Source organism: Dermacentor silvarum, chromosome 2, assembly GCF_013339745.2.
Source record: "Dermacentor silvarum isolate Dsil-2018 chromosome 2, BIME_Dsil_1.4, whole genome shotgun sequence".
Taxonomy (NCBI): Eukaryota; Metazoa; Arthropoda; class Arachnida; order Ixodida; family Ixodidae; genus Dermacentor; species Dermacentor silvarum.
The window spans coordinates 234,355,305-234,376,721 of record NC_051155.1 but is presented as its reverse complement, the minus strand read 5'-3'; the positions used below and the strand labels follow the sequence as shown (position 1 = coordinate 234,376,721).

At 47.1% G+C, this 21,417-nt stretch overlaps 1 pseudogene; it reads left to right on the top strand.

Moving 5' to 3' along the window:
* The first annotated feature begins 1,551 nt into the window (after positions 1-1,551).
* Positions 1,552-17,695, top strand: LOC125943589 (uncharacterized; annotated as a pseudogene).
* The last annotated feature ends 3,722 nt before the right edge of the window (positions 17,696-21,417 follow it).

Below are 21,417 nucleotides of genomic sequence, written 5' to 3'. Positions count from 1 at the left end.
TAATTTGTGGTCTTCTTTGGCGAAGATGGTGTCATATTACAATACGTTTCATATACCGGGCAAGAGTTGCATGAAATACTTCTATAACTAATTCCCACGTAATATTGTACCGCAGAGATACAAATGTCTGTTTAATAATTATTTTTGTGGCTAAAGCGCCCTTAGGCGTTGATGCACCCACCTGAAGTCTCCTCCATCACGACTACCAAATGATGTCGCATATTGCACTATTACGTTTATTAACTATTCACCGACATTGCACACTGCTTTAATTCTTTGTTTCCTTAAAGGCCCCATCGAGGCGTCGTACAAGAATATACATACTAATTTGATGATGCCTTGGTAGCCGTACGGACCGTGCTATGCCGAAGCCAAGGTGCGACAGACGCCAACAGCCCGTTTCTTTGCGGAGCGTTGGTTGAGGTTAATCATATGATTTCGTTGCACTTGACCGTATGCACAGTTATCACGTACACGATACTTTACCAATAAATACGTGGTTTTGTTTCCACAGTAAACTATTATATGCGAGACATGTCCACAAATGCTAAATTCGCACCAGTTGATTAATTTCCATAAATGACGGTAATTAAACAGGGTCCGGGACTAATTGCGGAGTGTTTCTCACAAGCGACACAGAAGATCAGTCGGTTCTGTCAACAGGCGCACTTGCTCGTTGTTTGAGCGGTATCCAGTTGTACAATATGGGACAAAACAGGTGCTGTGTTTACGCCTCGTTTTCTGCGACATCTCGGTTCCGTCCGTGAACAGACAAGTGCGAACCACGCGCACAGAAAGAACCCAGCAATGACATATCTACTTGCTCGAGCTACCCTGCGTGCGCATCGAAGTCCGCAAGTGACGCGTGATCTCGGTTAGCACGGTCCCAAACATCCGGCGGAAGGCATCACTTTGTGTCGGCACACTCTAGGCACGCTTAGACCAAATCACTGTCGCGCGTTAGTGATGCATGCAAGAGCGCGGGCAGATATATAAAGCTCTCTGCAATGCTCAAATCTAGACCGAGAGATTTCCAAATTTTGCATGTTTGTGGAAGTATTATGTTCTATGACGTAACGGAAATACGGAAATACGTCAGAAACATAACACTTTCATAGAAGGCTTCATGCCGCACCATGTCTAGCCGACAGACTCAGTTAATAAAAGAAAGTGGAACGAAGTACAATATGGCTATAATTTTTCTGCACGAAAAAAGTGCCTTCGGCTGTGGTACCGTTGGAATAGAGCCTGTCACCAAGCGACGGCCCATCGGCTGAAAACACCATTCCCGCACAATCTCCAGAGGCTTTGCCTCTTCCATCACAATCAGAATTTTCAGAACTTTCTGCGACCTTACCTGACACGCAAAGGAACGTGTGACGCTCTCTGATAGCACAAACAAATATAACGATAAGAAAGCTGTGACTCATGGTCACTTCAACAAAAACATTGCGGCGGAAATGCCTAAGACTGACGAAAAAGAATGCAGCTTTAAGAGCGCAGGTTGCTCAGCTAAAACATGAAGTTGCGGACGTAAAGTTACTTTCTGAAATGGCCAACGCTGCAGTACTTCAGGTATACTTGGCAATGTGTGAACGAATTTGTCAATGTGTGGACCGATACGCGCGCTGCTTGCAATTTCCGTGAGATCGTTGGTATTCATTATTCCTGTTTCCAGGACAAGCTGAAGGAAAACGACACCAAAGCGCTGTTTCTCAGCGAACAACTTTCATGTCTAGACACAAAGCACCACAAGTGGTCTGAGGACACAATACGACAAGCCGTGTTATGACACGCAAAGTCTCCCTGTGGCTACGAGATACTGCGTGAGTCTGGAAGCCTGACACTCCCCAGCCGATCAACCTTAACCCCTTCAGTCACGAATTATGATAGACTTTCGATAAATGTATGAAATTTACAAATATTTATGCCAAGCTAATGCATGCTCCATTGAAAGCAAATCTAGGTAGTGGAAGGACTCCTTGTGCATATTATGATGACTCATTATAATTATAGAGTTATCGAATATCTGCTTAGTGATCAGTCAGTTATACTACGTTTCTTCATAAAATAAATTTAGTAAACCACTCGAATTACATACACAATTTAATTATTCGCTGCAAGCATTACTAGAAAGGAAAAAAAAAAGTTATTTCACAGCTGATACCAAACCGCTTCACGTCGAACAGCCCGTAAAACACGGTAGTGCCTTCACCAAAGCGGTCGTCTATAGTGACACATTGCACTCAGAAATAAAATGGAGGTGCATTAGGTAAGCGGAATTTTCAAGTTATTATAAGCTTAATGTTCGCGATCTATTCCTTGACACCACTGCAGAGAAATTGCGAAAATACGTCGCGTACACAAATGTGTACGCCGTGACTGAAGGGGTTAAAGATGTATATAGGAGCTTGCAGCGGGGAGGTTGTTTCCTCGCTGATGAAACAACGGCTACATCAAGAGTCGACCTCCTTGACTGATCGCGTACGTAAAATTTCTGGCTATACCCTTTCAGAATGCTCCAGTATCAATCACTGCAGCCTTTGCCGTGACTGTATTTCACTTTAGGAGAAAAAGGATCTCTTGTTGTCGACGAGATGTCCATCAAACAAGTAGCAACATACGAAAAAAAAAAAGCCGACCGCGTGCACGGTCTTGTGGAAATGGGAGAGCTAGAAAAGGCGTTGGAATGGAAAATGAACTCGCCACCCATCTACTCGCCTTCGTGTTCGTTAGGCTGTCCACCCACTACACGTAAGATATTCCGCCATAGATTTCTCTCGATTATGAGAAAACTGCTGAGTTGGTGTTCATGATCGTAATTTAGGTGTTTAACATCATGCACTCACGCAATCTTTAGCATTCCAGTTGGCTACTACTTCACGAGGTCCACCACAGGAGAACAGCTTCATCATTTGACGATGCATCTTATTAGGTCCGTTGAAGATGCTGGCTTTGAGGTCGTCAGACTTGTAGCGGATAATCACTCTTCCAACTGCAGAATGTTCTCAATACTGAGCAACGGGGCAATACAACCAGTGGTGTCCTCTCGTTCTTTTAAATCTGTTGAAGCTAAGCTACATATGCTAAGTCGGTAATTCCGGAAGGCAGCTTTCCCATACACATAAGTTCAAGCTGGGATTGTGCTTTCGAAGAAACTTTGTTTCGTTGATTGACCTTTAATTCAGTTGCGAGGTTTTTCACTCATTGCAGGCACCCCATGAACGACAACAGGAGGCTGTTCCTGGCTTTTGACCACTGTCACATACTGAAAAACGAGCGTAATCAGCTCCTGGCACCAAACCTTTTCCTTTGCAATGGAGGGGAATATTATAGCCCCAAGTATCTGAGGATGTTGGTTGACATTATTGAAAGACAACGCGTTCAAGCTAGTCCGGCGCCTCACAAGGAAGCACGTGTTTCTACGAACTTCGAGAAGATGAACGTCAGGAGAGCTCTCGACGTGTTTTCGCCAGAGGTCTGTATTAATGCATCACATAACGCGAAGAATAATTGAACTAGCGAGATATCATAAAGTCAGTATTTTGTCGACGTAAAACGTACGTTAACGGAAGCCACGCTGGCCCTTTTATTTATTTTTCTTCAGGTCACAGCTACACTGCGTTATCTGCAACAGTATGGAAGGAGATTCGGCGTTTTAGGGTTCGAGGACAGCCTGCCGACGATCCGTTTCATGGAAATGATACACAAGTGGTTCACAATCCATAACATAAGGAGCACCACTTTCTATGTGATCACCAGAGACCCTGATCGGATGCCATTCAGCTCATGTGATGACGACAGGTAGCTAAAGTTATATTAGGAAACAGTGTCGTTTTATGCATTGTTAACCTTAATTATTTCAGGTTATCCTGGCTGGAGAACGAGTTTCTGCCGTTTTTTGCGGCCTGGAAAGAAACAGCGCCTGACAAGCGTGCCTTCATTTCACTGGAAACGTATGAAGCACTCCAAATAACGACACGGTCAACTGTGGAGTCGACAAAGTTCCTCCTTCGTTCGGGCTTCATATACGTCCTCACAGCGAAGTTCTCGAGCGATCCTGTAGAAGCCCTGTTCTCCACTGTCCGCCAGCTAAATGGATCGAATGATCAAACGGATGCTCGTGCAGCGCTGTCATCACTGCAGAAAGTGCTAGCCATGGGCATCATACATTCATTGAAAGCGGTAGCACAGAACGAACTGTAGGCCTTCTTGGCTCGTGCCATCTTCCACTGAGCTTACAGACAGCCCAAACGCAAGGGACCACTCCACCTTCCTTGCCATCACCAAATTCATTAGAAATGCAGCCACAACAGCAAATAAGACAGCTAGGAACACTGCCACATCGTGAAGAAAACATGCCTATAGCACACTATCAGGTTGAAGAAGAAACTTCGGCAACCGTCGCCACAACAGGCCCAAGCACATCATATAACAGCCTTCAGTTGGAAGTGGCAACATCGAGCACAGAGCACGTAAAGGCTTCTGTTAAGGACATCCAAATCGCCATGCGTCCTCACCTTGCAGCTCTACAGAGTTCAGCCGGTGCGTGACGTAAACGCACAGCCTCTCGTACTTTTAACTATATCGCGCGAGAACACTACAATATGGTCGCTCGCCGTCCTGAAGGGAACATCGCATTAGACGACTCTTGCACAGGAAAGTGCTTAGTGCGCTTGAGAGTACTCCTGCCGGTCTCGCTGATTATCGCCGCTTAAAGGCGCTACAATGACGCGTGATGGACGCTCCCGCGATATAGTTAAAAATGCGGGAGGCTGTACCTGCAAGCGCGTTGCAACTGTGTGCTGTGTAGGTCTTTTCAACTACGCGCCTTAATCAAGCGGCGCCTGGCAGCTCAAGCGTTCTTGTCTGACCACGCACATGTGCTTTGATAAAATAACTTCGGCAAAGCGCAATGCCTATAGTCGGGTACAACTTTAGAAGACAGGAGGAGGACCCGCCCAGTTGACCGAAGCGCAGCAGCCAATTCCTTCGCGACTAAAATAGTCCCACTCAAAAAATTGTCACTGCTTCTAAAACGCGTATTTGTCGGTATAATAAGATTTCTGTATCTTGACGAGTGGTTTGGTAAAACTATCATGATGGAAATGCTACCGCACATGCCGGATCGCGAGATAAAAATACCTCCGTGCCTTCTACAACGCTGTGCGTCGTCTGCTACAGAGCAAGATCGACGGCACCGGGCGTAGCAGTCGCTGGCTTAATAGCATAAGATTCATATATACTTTTTGTGTGTTTGCACAACCTTATTATCTAATGTGTTGGGCTTACTTTTAATTAACATTTTTTTCTTTTTTTCGCGGTTGCGAACCTGCGATCTCGTGAGTTCGCGAACGATCGCGCGCGGCGTTCCGTGCCAGTTTTCCGCCATGGAGCCCAGCGAGGTGAGATCGGAACGCGATACTTTGTTGCCGAACGAGCCTTGTGTCGCCTCGATGACCACACCACCAAGGAGCCTCGGCAAGAACAAGAGCGGCCACATCCTGAACAGCGATTCCGCAACATGATCTCCCACTGCTACACGTTTTGGCGTAACAGGCAGCCTGTACGCAGCGTGGAGGACACGAGCAAGTTTGTCGCCGACATGCTTGGTGTAAGCGAAAGGACTGTGTTCAGGGTGAGGCAGGAAGTTAAATCTTCGCATTTTTCGGGTGGCAAACTGACGACGCCCTCGAGAAAGCGCCCACGCAATGCAGAGAAGAGGAGACGCAGCGCGAAGTTTGACAGCTTCACGTTGTGCGCGCTGAGATCATGTGTGCACGATTTCTTTCGCCGCAACGAGATACCGACGGTCGAGAAGGTAACTACCGAGTTCTCGGAGCGTATGGAACTACCATCACTAAGGCGGTGTACTGTGCGTCGCCTGCTTGCCGAGATCGGCTTCAAACACCTATCGACCGGGATGACATCACCGATTGGCGGAATCGCTACCTCCGTGACGTGGAGCGCTACCGGGCGGAAGGCTGAAAGATCTTCTACCTGGACAAGACATGGGTGACGGCGGGACACACTCGGTCGATCGTGGGACAGACATCGTGGTGCAGAAGCGCGGACGCCTGTTCGCTCGAGCAAATGGCCTGACGACGGGTCTAAAACAACATCTGGGAAAGGTCAGCGCCTGATCGTGACGCACATCGGCAGCGAGGATGGTTTCGTCGACGGCTGCTTGGATATATTCCGAGGCCAAAAGACAGGTGACTACCACGAGGAAATGGACGGCAATCGCTTTGAGGGCTGGTTCAATGACGTTCTGCAGAAGTTGCCAGCTGGTAGCGTCATTGTTTTAGACAATGCACCTTACCATAGCCGGCGAGAAGAGAAATTGCCAACGACGGCCTGGAAGAAGGAAAAGGCACAGGAGTGGCTCACAAGCAAGAACATCACCTACGGTGAAAGGATGATAAAGAAGCAGCTGCTTGAGCTGGTGGCATCTGTAAAGTCACGCTTTCTGAGCTACATCGTAGACAACACAGCTGTAAGGGCCGGTTGCATTGTACTCAGGCTCCCGCCGTACCACTGCGAATTTAATCCCATTGAGCTTGTGTGGGCCAAGGTCAAAAATGGCATCGCTGCGGACAACAGAGACTTCAAGCTGTCCACGGTCGACATCATCTTGAGGGAGAAAATCAAGCAGGTAACGGCGGAAGACTGGAGGAAGAGCATTCAGCATGTGATGGACTTGGAGGCAAAGTTCAGACTTGACACGTCTGGGAGTGAGCTCATTCAACCCATAATCATCCAGCTGGGTGAAGATGAAACTGAAGAAAGTGACTCCGACTGCGAGCTGTCTGGCATTGAGCCACTCGACTAAGCATAAACGCTTCTTATTAACAAAAGAACAGCCCTTATTAGGGCTACCAAAATTTTGCCGGTGGGTTCGCAACAGCCAACCATCCATTCCGTGACCTCTCAAATAAATAAGCAGTTCCATTTATGGCATATTCCTTATAATAGAAGCTCAATTCTGATAAGCAACGTCCTGCACACATTGTGCTCGATTTAAGAAGTGGCATAGAAACACATTTAAATGCTGGCATATCTGAATTGAAACACTATTGCTAACCCTGATTATCGTTGGAGGGCTCAAAATGCTCATTCGGGCAGCCATTCATGTGGTTGCATTGATTATTTTGTTATCTGGCTCACACAAGTAATGCAATTAAGAGAACAAATATAAAACATCATTAGCTTAGTGAGGCCCAAACTGCTCATTCAGGCAGCCACCGTCGAGTTTGACGCGCCCCGTAGTGAAATTAGTCGGAGCACGCTTTATGGCTCCGTTAGCAGTCTGCACTGAAAATTGAAGTGTTGTCATAGCCAATTTTCAATTTATTAATCTGACTCGAGCAAGTAATGCGAATGCAAACACAATTATTAACGTGACTAACTTTGCTAGCATTTTTTGTGATATTTACGTACCGGAAAATGCACAGTAAAGTTGAACGTGCTTTTTTTAGTGAGTCACGTGTTCATTACAAGCCGTAGGCAAAGTGACGGACAGATTCAGACGGTGATATTGGGGAAGTAATAAATGGTGAAAGTTGCAAAAGCTCTCACAGCACTGCTTTGCTGGACTCCATTCACAAGAAAACTGCATTTGTAATGATGAAAGCGTCAAGACAGGACATGATACCCCACTGCACAATGTTATATATGTGTACCACTACATGTGACGGGCAGCAAAACCATCTGTTTATTAAGACTGAATGCAACAACATAGCAAGTTGCTGTTTCACAATATGGCACCTTTTCATGTGCACTTCTGGTAAGCTACCGTATGCACTGATGCATAAACATATTAACAGTGGAAAAAGACGAAGTAACTGTGCAAGCCACGTGATGCTTTTAACATTTTGTATCTGTCAATGTTTCTGTTGTCACAGCTGATAGAACTTTCTTTGGTGCAAGTTGATTAATCACGTTGCAGCAACAGCAGATCTAAGAAGCAAGGTCAGAATAGTAGGAGAAAACAAAGCAAGGTGGCAGACTGAGGAGGCAAGGTAGACAAGAGAGAATGGCTTTCATGACATCGAAGAGACCAGCCCTGCTATTGACACGACTTGGTGCTTTGAATGATACGAGTTAATGGAATTGTCGAAAGTCGTGGCTGCAGCATGCTTACAAGAACAAATGCAAAAATAAAAGGATAGAAATAGGAACAAAACATACACGCACGAAAGAACTCACATATTCACACACATGAACACACACGCGAGCGCGAAAACTAAGATATAAAATACAAAAAAGGCAAAATAACCAATATACACAAAGACACAAGAAAACTAGCACACACATTTAACGCAGACGCGAGTAGAACTATTAGGAGTCACTTCACAAGCAGCTGTGCCTACTTTGTCGTACTTTTTTTTTTAATGTACACATTGGCTCTGTTGCCTTCACTGTCATAGGAAGTTTTTAGTAGCGACATATCACGACAAAGCGCAAAGCTGTGTTGTGGGAAAGCAAGTCGAGCGCTGACAGCACAGCTTATGCGCGATTGTGTCACAGCAGGCTTTCTACAGCTGGCGCGTGCAGTGAGCGAAGAGTTCCAAGCCACACAGCGACGCGAATTCATGCCAAGCTCCCTTGCAACGGCACCAGTGTATCAGTCATAATTTTATATTGGCATTCAGGCTGACATTAAGGAAACAAACACTGCTTCCAAACGCCTGACCGTTAACAATCCAATGACATTCGCTCAAACAGCGCGTGTTAGTCCAACGCCTCCTATAGTCTTTATAGGAGGCGTTGGTTAGTCACTGATTGTTAGCATTGGTGGAAAGCAATCAATCGACGGTGCTACACAACACTCGAACGACGCTGCTAGACGCTCGGCTATCTTATCACACTGCTGCGAACGATCGGTCGTTTGCACGCTGAGCTGGCAGCAACGAATCTTTGCGTTGGAGGTTGCTTTCACAAATCTTTTCTGTTGAGAAACTCGCTGGTTGGTTTCATCCGCGCACGCTTTTCTCATTTATCCTGATAATGGTTTTGCTCCATCACTTCACCACGTCCGACGAGAAACGCAGGGGCACAGTACACAAACACACCCGCCGCTCACAGTAGGTACCAGACTTTGGCGAACTCTCCTCGTCGTAACTTCACTTTGGAGCAAAACAAAACACCACGGAACAAACACGTACAATGTTTGTTTGCAGCGGTATGCCGCCGCGGGATCTTGTTTCCACACGAAGCGCAGCGCAGCGCCACCGATGTTCGCTGCAATCTTTCTTCGCTGGCTCACGGCTCAGAACAAACGCACGCGGCACAAATTGTGCATCGTAAGCTCACAATAATATTTCCGGCATGACAGATCACTCTGACGAAGGGAGACGCACAGAGCTGACGCGACTAGGCCCAGTTCGAAGCGAGGGCGGCCATGTTAGGCATGTTCTCCGTCGGCGGGGACACCGGCCGTCCGGCTCATGACGTCACCTGAAGTGCGCGCCTATTGGTGCCGGCTCCTATGCATCCGCCTTTGAGGGGCAAATGCCGCTGTCTTCTAAAGTTATATCCGACTATAGCGGCATCTTGACAGGAAACTGTGCAAAAGCATTCCTGTACTAGCTGTGGTCAGGGCGCGCGCGTTAGAAACACGTATATACGGCGTCGTTCGTAGAGCCCCTGCACGTGCTCACTAGCTGGGTCGTAAGAGAGTATCAGCAAATATTTTATGCAGTAAGCGACAAGGTGCAAATAATATGTTCTCCACAAGAATGTATACAGTGCGACAGGCGAGGAAACAAAGGAATGCATATTGTACTATGTTTCATTAATTATTGCCTTTTAAAACTCAAATGTTGGCTAGTCAGACGCGCGCAACATGACCTTTATTCACTGTTCATTCCGATATGCAACCTTTCCCTGCTCTTACTTTTTTTTTGTTCAGGTCCCCCGCTTCCAGGCATCAAGACTAGCACGCTGGGTCTAATCGCCGGCTTCTTAGTAAAAGCTACAGAAGACTCACTGACATGCCAGCAGTGCGTGCAAAACATCAAGGCTCCACGCTCTTCTAGTCCAGCGACTGCAGTGATCTTTAATGTGGACAGAGGTGGACTCTCGTACCCGCGACAGGAATTCCTTTCCTTTATATGCGCGCTTGAAGAAGCCGCTGAAGCTTTTGCCCCACTGTCAATTCACCAAAAGAAACCAATGTCACTAGTTGTGACAACTGTCCTCCCAGCAACTACGCAGAATAGGCTGTTCAAACACGAAGGCTCTACGGAAGAGCCCACAAAAATGTTTCCAAAGCTCGTCCTCGAGAAATTCAGCAGGCTATTTTTCACTAACTATATGGCCAACAAGACGGAACCAAACTCCCGAAAGGTGCTTAAAGTTTAGCACGCCACGTTTACTAGACGCTGGTTTTGTAAATAAACACATTCAAATGTTAACTAAAGTGTTAATGAGCATTTTCGAAATAACAATCATTAGAATAAGTCAAAATACGCCACATATAAGCACGACGTGCTCGATGAAGCACTCAACGCCCTATCGCAACCATGCATTCTCCGGCACTCCGATGGGGTAACTCGAGCGCCCCTTAGCGGCGGAGTCTGGAACGAGACCGGGCGCAAGCGGCTCCATAGAGAGCCGCCAGCTGAGCAGGTCAGTATTTCAGTAGGTCGTGGTTCTTACTCGTGCTTAAGCAACTTCTTTATGTGCAACACATGCACGATACATATACAATATTGATGACCACGGATTTTGAAAACTTTGCGACTTTGGTCTGACTACAGTGCGAATGGAATCCACCGGCGCCTCCCACCGTAGCGTCCCAGGCATTCTCGGCGTTCTCGTTCCGCCTTCCGAACTTCTGGCCAGCTGATCCCTCCCTCTGGTTAGTGCAAGTCAACAGCGATTTCGTGGTAGCATGGGTAACATCGTCGCTGCTACTAGGTGATTCAGCCACGACGCTCACCAGGCCACGGCGCTCTCACCAAGCCCCGGTACAGCACCGGGGCTTGGTGACACCTGGTATGACACCAGTTTCGAGATATTAATTCCCGAACTTTGAATAGAAATGCATTGGCGTTCCAGTTAGTTTCTTAACAAAACGTCGCTTTATCCATTGAAGCACAAAATTAACTGGAACGCCAATGCATTTCTCCGCAAAGTTGGGGAATTAATATCTCGAAACTGGTGTCACCCTGAGAATTAATTCTAAATGGATCCGCCTTGCGAACTCCACGGCTACAATTCGTAAATTGCAATATGGCCGATCTGGTAATTAGTTAAAAACTTAATTAGTGAATTTTTGTTGATAAGTCGATTATGCATTTCAATTTTTTGTGGAAGTAATGTCCGCCTCTTCGAGTAGACCATATCATTAATTAGAATTGGGCTATCTGCCACAGGCAACCTTAAATAAATGTTGGAAGTGTTTCGCTGAAACACCCTGTATACTGCAGTACGTAACGCAGCCGCGTAGCCCCCCCGGCTAACATTAAATACCTTGTTCGAGTACAGTTGTTTGTTTCATAACAAATATGAACGCTAAAATTTTGTGTGGCAAGCAAAAAGCTATCGAAACTATCCGCTAATAGCAAGCGTGTGCTTCTACCTGCTTGAGCACATTATTTTAAAAGTGAGGCAGAAAGCCCCTGATAACCAAAAACATATATGCAACTGGACCAGGCACTATGGTTCCTTTCCTGGAAATGCAAGCCAGCATCCCAGTCTGTTGAACTAGTTAGCACGTTTCTGTCATTACGTAGTAGGTTATGAAGCGCTGTTAACTAAAAGCACGAATGGAGCATTGAAAGCAAACAAGTAGATTATTCGCATGCACAGGGCTCTCAGAGAGTGCGGATGATCTCTGTACAGCCTGTAAACTATGGCAATACTTAAGGGGCGTAGCCTGTTCCACTACGCAAGTACCGATGTTAGAGCATGCTAATTGGAGCCATTGCAAACTAGAATATTTGACCAAGGGCGCTATTACTTAAAATGATTCCAACTGTTCTGATTCCAAACTCCTGACGTCAAATTTACGTAACCACCGACCCAAGCATCGGGCGCTGACCCGCAGCGTTGTCTGAACAACCCAATCAAACAATCTGCTCGTTTATAGGAGGTCACCTTTGTTGGCTTTCAAAACCAATAACATTGTCTACGCCCAGCGGTTTTTCTTATCTAATTGGGTGACAAGAGGCAAGGAGCACGCTCTAGTGGAGAGGGTTTCGATGGGGCCGAACCAGTATAGTGAAAATAGATAACCGCATCAACAGGGTGGTGCCGCCTTCTCCGATTGGTCCGCTTCACCTTACTTAGCTTGCGGTGGCTGGTCGAAAATCGCGGCGGCGTGCAACGGAAGGATAAGAATGCCGCTAAAACGGATCCTCACGAAGGAAGAGTTGGCAGAGCGATGTCCTATGCATGCCGAAAGGGCTCGACAAAGTTTTACTGCCACGCAAAAAGGTTTATCATGCGCAAATAAATACAGGCTCACCGGCAGGTGCGAGTAGCGAGGGCCTGAGCGATCGGCGGGCAGCCATCTTCTATTCCTTTCGGAACGGGGCAGTCTGTGGCTATTCAGAAAAATTTTCAGTTTTGTTCGGCATATTAATGCATTTTTTTTGCGTACACATCACTTTGACGCGGTGAGTTTTCGCGGTTTTGAGAGGTCGCGTGACAGACAGGCAAGTGGGCTTAGCCAGAAAACATTGGACTAATAAAGGGCTAATGGTGAAAAGGTGTCTAATCAGGAATGATTATTTTTCTTTTGCGCGTTTTAATCATGCATAATCAGTGTGTACACGTTATATCAGATCGGGAGCTATCGCGGTTTACGTGACGTCGCGTGACAGACAGGCGAAGTTGGGAGTGGCCCGAAAATGTTTTGACCAATCGTGGAGGCTGATTGCATCAATTGAAATCAAAACAGTTTGGAATCATTTCACATTATAGCGCCCCAAATAAGAAAGTGCAAGGAAAGCGTCAAGGTACAATCTAATCTGGTATTCCTGAACCAATTGTATTACCAAAACTTTGTCTCCCTGAATTGTCTGCGTTCACAAAATGCTGAAAACAAGGGAATCTGATTCCCTTTCTTGCTGTTGAAAAGCTGCTCGAATGTCAAGAACAGACTACATATGTTCTGAGGGAAAGTGAGGGGCACTGACAATATCTCTAAGCTTGTGTAAGAGCTTTCACCTTGAACAAGGATGGAATAAAAATATTTACCTTTGGGAGCCTCACAATCCAAAGATTCTCAAATTTTACAGGACACCACATTATTTTTTTAGATATAAACGTGTGCCTAAGTACAAGCACACTGAACACACTTGAGTGGTTGAGTGGCCAGCTGCGAATGCAACAGCGTTCATAGCTGCTACCATGAGGTAACGGCTAGGTTGCACGTGTTTCTCCTATAGCCCATGTACATGGCAAGGGGAATGGTATGCGTGGTCGTTGCAGCATTGACCTGTGCTTTTTCTTTCTTTTTTTGCAATAGGTGGTGGCCAACTGATTCCGTCTGTTTATGTATTTAGCATTTGTGTGCATCTTATGTGCATGTGTTTGTATCATGTTCTGATTGTTGTACTTGCAGTGATGCAAGCATCTTTTTTAATATATTGCCCCAGTCATTTATTCAACTTTTTGTTGAAGTGCACAAATGTAGCCACGCAGTAATGGCCAAGATAGCCAGCAGAATTTGCAAACGATATGACGCAAATCCAATGCACTTGCTGGAATCGACATGAGGCAAACCTTTCACACAACGGTCAATTACATTCTATAAGATTAACTGCAGTGTGTAACAGTTGTCTTTATTTCACCCGATGCAACACGTACTCATATGCAATGTTTGCTTGTGCATCACACAGGTCGCATAATGTAATGTATGCATAGCTCGGTGAACTGACTCAAACGTCGGCTCACTAAGACTTCGAACTAACCACGAGTCTTAGTTCGTGTGAGTCTGGCTGAGTAGAATTTTGGTTAATACTCAACCGAGCTTGCTCTCACTCGTAAGCTTTTGGTGAATGTTGTCACGTGGTAGTCATGACAAGCTCAACTGAGTACAATTTTGGTGAATATGAGGCGGAGCAAGCTCGGCTAAGTAGATTTTTGGTGAATATGACTCTGTGCAAGCTCGCCTGAGTAAAATGTTTGTGAATATGAGTCAGAGCAAGCTCAGCTGAGTATAATTTTGGTGAATATCAGTCAGAGGATGTTCAGCTAAGTAGAATTTTGGCAAATGTGAGTCAGAGAAAGCTCGGCTAGGTAGAATTTTGGTGAATATGAGTCACAGCAAGCTCGACTAAGTAGATTTTGGGTGAATATGGGTCAGAGCATGATCCGCCAAGTATACTTTTGGTGAATATGAGTCAGAGCAAGCTCGGATACGCAGAATTTTGGTGAATATGACTCGGAGCAAACTAGGCTGAGTGATGATGAGATATGCTTATACGGGTTTATGCAGTAATACATGTAATTGCAGACTCATTAGCAACATTACCTCCATCTTGATGGGCAAGGCCTACGCCTCGTGGTGAGTCTGTACACTTTATGAGCTGTGGACATGCAAGAACCACCCACACTTGAAAAGATGCTATCATTCACAGGAAGGAATGCAACCGCCTGACTTGAGTGCACAATATTGATCTGCTTTTGTTTAATGTGTTATCTACCGCGTACAAAAACAAGACGTTTGCCTGCTTTTCGCATTGTTGTATGTGTTTTGCAGGAAGTAGAGACAGGGAAGCAAGGAAAGGCAAGGATGTTTATAGCGAAGTAGTTTCTTAGAATACTGTGATACGCTACGACTAGCATAATAAAATTCGACGCACTGAAGTAAGCGAAATATGCAATTACCTTCTAATGTGGGGGTAATACAGGTGCAGTGAGGATACAAAGTCTGCAAGACATTGAAGGTTTATTGGTTTTTATGCAGGAGAAAAATATTACATCAGAAAAAATGAGAAAGAACTGATTAAATAATGTTTCGAAAACAAATTGAGAATGCTGTTTATTACCAGTCCAAGCGTTAAGTATGCTACTGTAGAACATTCATTACGGTATATAGTTTGCACGTTCACTTTGCGAGCTTCATAAGCAGTCGCATCTCGCAGCGGAAGTAACAGAACCTTGAAATGAGATAATTCATTCGGGAAAATGCGCATGAAAGCCCAAACCAACTGACTGCAAGTAAATTGTCGCGCGTATAGCGTGACCATTTGACCGTAGTTGCATATTCTTTAAATTGTTCCGTCCGTAAAAGCATACCGCGCTACAACTGTGGCGTTTTCGTATATCGTGAGTAGCTTGTACAACCAGAAAATTGGGACATCCGAAGGTCATGTCTTCCCGTGAGGGACACGTCGCAATATTTACCAACTCGCAGCGCGTGTGAATAACGGAAAAAGCACGCAAAAGTACGCACTATCAGTACCCGAAGCCAACGTAAAAGAATAACAAAAAAACACTCAAAAGTACGTACTATCAGCACCCAAAGCTAACGTAAAAAAGTGTCAAGTGATTAGCAACGTAGCGTGTCAACAAACGCATAGAAATCACAGTACCGAATCTGACCTACGTGTTTTGTCTGCACTGTTCGCGTATCGGTGCTGATGGTACTTAGCAATTGCGCAATCCACGGCTCCACTCAATTAGTTGCACTGTTCGAGGCTTGTTGAGCCAACATTTACAGACAAAAAAGTATCTATACACGTTGTGCTGAGCGACCGACGCTATTTTCCCAAACAGACCGCGAAATAGGCCTCGGCGCAATTTCGACGGAAAATCGCACCGTTCGCCGCGACCACCCGAAAATCGCAGAATCGGCCCTGCGACTGCGATTTTCGTCGCATACGACAGAAATCGCACTTCCAGTGCGATGAAAATCGCATCATGTGCAGCGGCCTTAAGAAAGGAAGTAAATGTAGTATACTTGTTTGCAGAAGAGTTGGTTGGTACGTTTTTTGTTATTACCGATGTGGTGCAACAGGCTAGCCGCAAGGCATTCACAATAGATCCTGTAAGGTGGTGTTACAGGAGTCACATTGTGTATTGTCAGCACACTCGTAAAAACGTAGCACACCATGAGTACATCATACTGATGCACGTTACCATTTCGTGACTGTTTATGTGTGCCTAGCATGTTAGAAACTGATTACCTTACCAATCACCTGCCCATGAAGCCTAAATGCAAAGCATAACAAATAACCTTGCGCTATAGATCATCCTGACGATTAGGCGTTCCGTACAAACCCACCGCTAATGTAATACCCTTTCAGGTGTTATTAACGAAATAGACATGAATGAAACGTCAAATTTTAACAGTCACGTTACATAAATGTAGAAAGCCACAAATGACAACATCCCGCCGTGGTTGCTTAGTGGTTATGGCGTCGGGCTTCTAAGCTTAGAGGTCGCGGCATCGAATCCTGGCCACGGCGGCTGCATTTCGATGACGGCGAAATGCGAAAACACCCGTGCACCTAGACTTAGGTGCACGTTAAAGAACCCCTAGGTGGTCCAAGTTTTCGGAGTCTCCCACTACGGCGTGCGTCATAATCAGATTGTGGTTTTGGCATGTAAAACCCCATAACTTAATTTAATTTTTACATCTGTACACATTGTATATAAAAAACTGTGTGCCAGCTTAGAAGTTACGCCATAATCCGCGAAGCACATTACAGAAAAATGTGCGCCATCCCATAGTTGAGCAAGCAGTTCTTTACCCACCTAGATATTAGTGTCAACTGCATCCCTTGTAGAAAAAGCTTGAAAGGAACACATTGTTTATGAAAGTAAAACGTTATGTGGAAGAATGTCGCCTATCAATGTGTTAAGCTGTTGTGTACTGTTGAAGCAACGTAAGACAATACCAAAGAGCGGAGACGTGGAAATTTAAAATGTTGTAAAAAAATTAATTATGGGGTTTTACGTGCCAAAACCACGATCTGATTGTCAGGCACGCCGTAGTGAGAGACTCCGAAAATTTGGACGACCTGGGGTTCTTTAACGTGCACCTAAATTGAAGTACACGGGTGTTTTCGCATTTCGCCCCCAACGAAATGCGGCCGCCGTGGCCAGGATACGATCCCGCGACCTCGTGCTCAGCAGCCCAACAGAAAATATTTTTAACAATAAAGGTAACAGATAATACATGTTGGTGCCGGCAATGTTGTAATGTTCTATTTAATGCAGAAATGTGCTCTTGGAATATTTTGTTTAGCATGGCAAAATTTGTTCAAAAATGGTTCATATTGCAGAATTGTCTCACAGTTGCGGTTTGAAGTGATGTGTATTGACAGTGCCAGGGTTACACTTGTCCGGTCAGTGTGTGTACCTGAGATTTACCAGGCATGCTTATTGTTCGCTTCTTCGCATTTACTGTAGTGAAGAATGTTGTCACTATTTATAGAAGGAGAGTGCGATGCTCATGCACGATGATGACGATTGAAGCTCGAGGTTTCCACTTTTTCCTGCCATTGTCGGTTCACTTGCTGAGACTGTCTGTTTTATAAAACCTGTACTCTCTACCTGTGTACTGATTCCAAATGCCCCACTATGTTTCCTTATTTGTTATTCAGCCACGTGGAGGAGCCAGTCGCCCAAGTTGGGCCAGGAGGAACTAGTCCATCAAGCAGTGCTGGACGGCACGCGCTCTGTGAATGTTGCGCAGAGCCAAACCACCTTGTCAGCGGAAGCTGCTCGTTAAGGCTAAAAAGCCATGGAGGCGAGGTCAGCGGCAAACGTCAACGAATGGCTCGAAGCGCACCGCCGCTTCTAAAGCGGCAGCCATGACCAAAGTTGCTGCCGTGTCACTCCAGGGCACTCCAGCCACTGTGAGTCAGCCCGGGCCGCCTGAAGTCCCCCCGGCGCAGACGCCTGGCACGGCTGCTAGGCCTCCCACTACAGAGCTTCCCGACGAGGAGGACATGGACCAGACGTTAATACGTAGACGCAGGGGAGCCACCTGAGCAGTGGCCAAAGTGCGCATCCTCACTGCAAGAGGAAGCACGAAACTGCGGCACCTTGCTGCGCTGCCAACAAAGAGGCAGTGAATCTAAAAGCGGCTGCGACCGGCGCCGTACTTGCTGAAGGCCCTACTTCGGTGACAGTTGGAGCGCCCGTTTCTGCAACCCCTGTGGTGTCTCCCGGAGATCTCGCCGAGAACACCAAAGAAACTCAGCCACCACCACTGGCAACCCTCGGGAAACACATCTGCCATAAAGGTGTCAAAACTGCCTCACAGTGCCGCTGCTTTCTCGAAGGAGCCACCGGGCCCCAAGTCCACTCGCCATGCCACTACAAAGAAGGGTCAGGGGCAACCCCGCGCGACACATGGAAACTCCCTGCCCTCGGATCGTGCACCAAGTGGTACCACAGGCCCAGCGGTCGCACAACAGCAGGCAGGTCCGGAAGACTGCCACCAGTACCCAGCCTGTGGATCCTCCCTCAACCGAGAGCGCTGAGCCGGCACATGAAGGGTTTGTAGCAGCACCAGCAATGCGCAGAACTGTTGTCAACGCCGTCGGCGTTTTGCCCGCGTGTGCGAACGCGCGCGGCATCCGTGACTATTGCCGGTGCCTCCGGCGGCGGCTCGGATGTTTTCGACCAGATCAGAACTACACACTCGTCGAGCAGTGTCGGAAGTCTTTGCCACCTTCTCGCCTCGCAACGTTTCTATATATGTTTCTGTTTGTAGATGTGTTCTTACTCGTGCTTAAACAACTTCTTCACGTGCAACACATGCACGATATATATACAGGTTCATTGTTTCCGCCTCCTAGAATGCTCGCAGGCGTTCCACGGCTATGGAACAGGGCACCGCCATTCCTGAAATTTTATCCAGCGGGTGCGGGGACATCCCTGTTCCGGCCATCTGCACCGGGGAGCGCCTTCAAGCGCTTAACACGCCTGGAACTTGCGTCAGCACTCTGGGCGCGGCCTGACCTCTGCGGTCCAGGTTAACACCCGTCGGAACACCGTGGCCGCAGACGCGACATCACAGGCCCGCCTCCAGGAGCTGCTCACCATCACCGAGCTCCGGGGCATCCCAGTTGCTGCCCGCATGCCTGCTGCTCTCGGGAAACGTACAGGATATCTGTACGGCATCGACGGAGAGCTCATAGATGAGGAACCGTTCAGGGCGATCGGGTTGAGTGTCACTGTGCTGGCCGCCTGCCGCGCCGGAAACACGGTGGCACTTCGATTCGGCAACCCGATTCACCGAGCATGTGATCCTACAAAACTGCAGTTCCGCGTCCGTCAGGCCAGGCCACGTCCACTAGAGCACCTGAAGTTCGGCCGATACGGGCATGTCACTCCCAGCTGCCTCCACTGTGGCAGGCCTCACCAGAAGGGGGAGAGCTGTGCCAACTTAGCTCACTGCATCAACTGTGGTGGTAAACACCCAGCTAACACTCCTACTTGCGCCAGCTGGCAGGAGGAACGCTGGGTGGAAATCATCATGGCAAGCCACACAGTGAAGAACTACTGCCGCCCAAGGGTGCTCCAGTGGAATGTCAACTCGCTGCGACTGCGGCATGCAGAGCTGTGTGAGCATCTTGTGCAGTGCCTGACGCCCTTGCATGCAGGTGTACGCTATGACGAGGAACTGCGGCTCTCTTGGATACACCGGATACTCGGGCGCCAGCGAGCCTAACTGCCTTTTCGGTGTATCCACCCAGACTGGACATGCAGCCACGTGGCCACCATCTGCCAGGAGCCACTGACACTCTACGAGCTCCAGGAGCCGACGGAGGGACAACCCAGCTGCTCCGAAACCTGGCCGCCAGCGAACAGCAGCGCCTGCTCGATTGCTTCAACGCGATCTGGCGGTCAGGGCATGTGCACGAGTCCTGGCATACTGCCATCGTGGGCCACATCCTGAAGGCCAAAAAGCCTGCCGGGACCTCGCGTCCTACCGGCCGGTCTCCCTCACTTCGGCTGCTTGCAAGGTGATGGAGGCCATTGCTCTGGTCCAGCTGTATTGGGGTGACCCGTGTACCTAATAAATCTGTGGCTAGTATGAAATAAATTGTCATGTCAAATTCGCGAAGCACATTACAACAAAATGTGCACTGTACTATAGTTGAGCAGGCAATTCTTTATGCACTTCGACATTAGTATCAGCTGCATCTATTGTAGAAAAACCTTGAAAGGAAGATATTGTTGATGAAAATAAAGCGTTATGTGGAAAATTTCTTATCGATATGTCAAGCTGTCATGCACTGTCAAAGCAACGTAATACACAAGCCAATAATGGAGACAACCTGGAAATTGATGCTTCTAAAGTTACATGCTTGTGCTGGCTATGTCGTACTGCTCTATTAATTGCAACAATGTGCTCATCAATTGTCTATTTCGTTAAGCATGCAATATGTTTCTTCACAAACGGTTCATATTCCACAATTTTCCGTGCACCCAAACGGATAACTTATGAGTGATGCTCTCAGGCGGCCAGTTAGCCTGCTATACATGAAGGACGTACATCACACCATGATGCCTTCACACCAAATTTCTTTTAGACAAGAAGAATTTTTTTATAAATTCCATGGAACGCAACCCCCGGCTTGTGTACAGTAGGTCGGGGGAATTTGATGCGAATTTTACGGGCAAGAGGAAAGATTTGTGGAGGTAACTGTCGGCACTGCTCAATGCAGGAGGCCCGCCAGTCAAGACGGAGTGGCAACGGAGGGTGTGGTAGACTGAATTCGTTTACAGGTGTAGGCCCGACGCAGTTAGGCTAGTGAAAAGTACTTAATGAAAGTGTTTCACGTTCTTACGAGACCACTTTTTTTCTTGTGGAGCAACTGGCGGCGGGCTACTGGGCGGCGTAGGGGGCCACGTGCTGGCACTTGTGGGCGGTGGAAGTGGCGGCGGCTTCGAAGCGCTTTTTTTGGTCTCACGATTCCGATGTGAAAATGCTAATTGCAAGTTTACTGTTGTAGTTGGTTTGATGAAGGTGATCTAAATGCCTAAAGAATCAGGGAAGTATGAACACTACGCAACCATCGCGGAAATTCGGGCCCCATGTAGTTCCATCTAGATCCTGTAAAAAACTCGAACAAGAAGTGGTAATGTTACATAAAGCAATGTGAACTTGGGCTTCAATTCATGTCGCCTTTAACTGTATGGTTGCCAAAAGAGAATGCAGGTGTGGTGTCCAGCAAGGTGTTAGTACATGCATTGCGTGCAGATCTGATGAAGCCGCCTTGGTCTCATGTCTGGATATTTGGAAGGAAGTCGCTCGAAATCGACTCAGGCTCTCAGTTACGTGTAAGCCGGGCACGAGTGGCACAGGGCGGCCAATGTCGTCAACCCAGCCACCTGCACCACGTGTCGTGCTACCTGCCACTACATGGGTGCAGGCGCGGTCAAGGCGAAGCCAGTGTAGGCACTGTGCATAACACTTGCAGACAGTTATGAGTACAA